The sequence below is a fragment of the Gopherus flavomarginatus genome, unplaced genomic scaffold (genome assembly GCF_025201925.1).
Source record: "Gopherus flavomarginatus isolate rGopFla2 unplaced genomic scaffold, rGopFla2.mat.asm mat_scaffold_47_arrow_ctg1, whole genome shotgun sequence".
Taxonomy (NCBI): Eukaryota; Metazoa; Chordata; order Testudines; family Testudinidae; genus Gopherus; species Gopherus flavomarginatus.
In genome coordinates, this window is record NW_026115098.1 from 1,839,590 (window position 1) to 1,842,648 (window position 3,059).

General features: G+C 49.8%; 1 non-coding gene across 1 annotated transcript; it reads left to right on the plus strand.

Moving 5' to 3' along the window:
• The first annotated feature begins 2,136 nt into the window (after positions 1 to 2,136).
• On the plus strand, positions 2,137 to 2,209 carry TRNAV-AAC (transfer RNA valine (anticodon AAC)). Its single transcript has one exon. It is a non-coding gene; the product is annotated as a tRNA-Val (tRNA).
• The last annotated feature ends 850 nt before the right edge of the window (positions 2,210 to 3,059 follow it).

Genomic DNA, 3,059 nt, shown 5'->3' on the forward strand with positions numbered 1-3,059 from the left:
TGCTGCTGGCAGGATCCCTTCCCATTCTTTTTGTTTCCTGTCCTCCCCTCCAAGGAGAAGCTCTGCATTGTTCCTGTGTGGGGAATTGAACCCAGGCTGTCTGGGTGAAAGCCAAGAATCCTAACCACTAGACCACATGGGACTTCCATAACACGTTTACATGTTCATATTCAATAACACAATTAAACGTAGCCATTCAAAGTAGCCATTTAAAAGAAGCCATTCAAAAAACTTCAAAAACAGACTTCAAAGAGAAATTGCAGAGTTACAACTGATCTGCAAACTTAACACCATTAATTTGAGCTTGAAGAGGGACTGGGGGTGACTGGCTCACTACAAAAGCAATTTTCCCTCTCTTGGTATTGACACCTCCCTGTCAATTACTTGGAGAGAGCCACATCCACCCTGACTGAATTAGCCTTCAACACTGGTTCTCCCCTTGTATGGTAACTCCCTTTACATCATGTTCCAATATATATTTATGCCTCTATCTGCAATTTTCACTCCATGCATCTGAAGAAGAGGGCTTTTTACCCACGAATGCTTGTGTCCAAATAAATCTGTTAGTTCTTAAGGTGTCACCGGACTCCTCGTTGTTTTTGTGAAATAAAAGCAAAATGCACTCTAAGCTGATCTTAACCCTTTCAATGCCCTTACAAACTTAGATGCTTCTCACCACAGGCCGGCTGGTGGCTTTTCAGCCAGGCTCTCCCCTTTCGTCAGCGCTTCAGTTGCTTGGTGTGGGGGTGTCTGTAGATGTAGGTGGACGAGAGAGACAAAGCATGGCAAATGTCTCTGCTTTTATCATGTCCTTTCTTCCCTCTTGGCTTTGCTCCCCCTTCAGAGTCAGGTGAGCATCACTGCGTCTCTCCAAGCAAGTCTGAGCAATTCCCCTGGGGTGTCCTCTTGCAGGTAAGTGATTGCACTGTAGCTCCCTTGCTGAACAATGGCTGTTGATGGGTTGTTTGACACCCTGTCCGGGTGTTGGTTACTTTCCTTGCTGTTGTCACTGGGGAGCTAATATTTGGCTGACTCCCCCACCTTACAGCATAGTGATAACCACACTGCACAATTCTCATAACTTCATATGCATGAATGGTAAACATCTATGGGTAGAGAAATGACTTTCAGCAGATCATATCCTTTCCCCTGATACCTTACAAGGCATGCTCTGTATATAAGATCACGATTATATGAAAATGAGGAATATGGGGGTTACAGCACACTCCCCCAAAGGTACAGAATGTCACACTGAGATTCTATTTTCATTTGTTATGTAACAGCATTAAAGAGATCCAGTGACTGACCAATGGCATTTTCAAGTGCTAAAATGGCAAGCGCTGTTGGTCTCTCATTGGCCATCAGCGACTGAAGATACGGTTTAATGAGCCAGAGCTTCAAGGCGAGGGTGGCTCTGTCCACTGCCTTCCGTTGCGCTGCTGGGCACCAAGTCCCTGGCGGTCAATATGTGAAGCTGGGAGAAGAGAGTGGGGTGGCAAGCGGTGGCAGAACTTTTGCCACCAGGGTCTAGCTGTCTAACTTCCTCTTCGTACTGCTGGGCCCCCGTTGCCTTCAGGTAACACAGGAACTAAGGCAGGAATAGGGTGAGGAAGCAAGTAAAGCCGAGCAAGGAAGGCAAAAGTTAATCTTATCTTCATGGGCAGCTCGCAATGACGTCCTTTTTCTGTGCCACAGCTGACAACAACATCCCAGACAGAAAAGTAACAGGCCAAAAAGAAACCTAGCAGCTGCTGAAACAGTTCAGTTGGGAGCGTGCTAGACTAACAGGCTCTTCTATCCTCCTTTATGCACGGGCGGGATGTTTTCTGAGAGTGCAGCAGTTCCTTTAACTGCCACGAGTCCCTCATTTCAGGCTATGCAGCAGGAAAAGACAGCATGGGCTTCTGCACCGAGTTGGCCCACCTGACCTTTCATTCTTCTCTTGCTCTTTGTCAGCAAGGAGAAGAAAAAGAAGCTCTCCCTCAAGCTGGAGTCACACGGGCGAGGTAAGGACGACTTCCTGAGTGCTGGCTCCAGTCCTCTGCCCTGCCAGCTGACCTATCGAGGGGCTACCACCACATTCTCTAGATTTGTCCATCGGTCTGTGCCAGAGTGAGCAACAACCCAGTAGGTGGAGTTTCTGTAGTGTAGTGGTTATCACATTTGCCTAACACGCAAAAGGTCCCTGGTTCAAAACCAGGCAGAAACATGCTGGCTTCCTTTTCCCAGATCCCCTTGTTATTCAGAAAGGGCACTCCTCCTATTGGCCTGTCCCTGGGATAACTCCAACCCCTGCATGACAGAGGATGCTGACAGCAGTGGAGAAAGCACCTTGGTGTCAGGCTGGAGAACCTAGAGTAGTTAGGCCAGTCACCATTTGGAGGCTTGTGGCTTGGCCACCTCTGCTGTTGGAGGTTGGCCTATAGAGGCTCTCACTTCCTGCTGGGCTCCTTTGCGTGACTGGCCAAAGGAGGAAGTGAGGCAGGAATGGGGCAATAGAGGAAAGTTGAGCTGAGGAAGGCAGGGAAGAAGCTGTGCGGTTAAGTGGGGTTAGTAGAGCACCACCCTTCATTCTGCAAAGCCTGGGGAGGTGTGGTTGGCTGCTGGGAGGTAGAATCCTGTTGCCTGCCTCTTGGCTTCCCAGGAGTGGCTACTTGCAGCCCAGGAGAAGAAGGGAGGTTCTGGGTGAAAGGAAAACAAGCAAAGCTGAGTCCAAGTGGAGAATGGCGGCTCCTTTATGGCCAACCTGGGGGCATGACTGATGGTTTTAGAGGTGGAGGCTGGGCTGGCTGTGAGCAACTGGGATCCAGGAAACCCCCACCTGCCCTTCTGAGGGCTGAACCCATGGAGGTGCGGTTGGCTGCTGAGAGACAGACCCCTGTGGCTGCCTGTTGGCATCCCAGGGATGGCTACTTGCAGCCCAGGAGAAGCGGGGTTCTGGGGGGAAGGAAAAGCAGCAATGGTGAGGCTGAGTGGGCTCCTTTCTGGCCGAGATGGTGGACTGTGGTGAGTCTGGGAGTTGCCTGTAAGCCATAAGTGGACGTAGTGCAGTGAAAAAA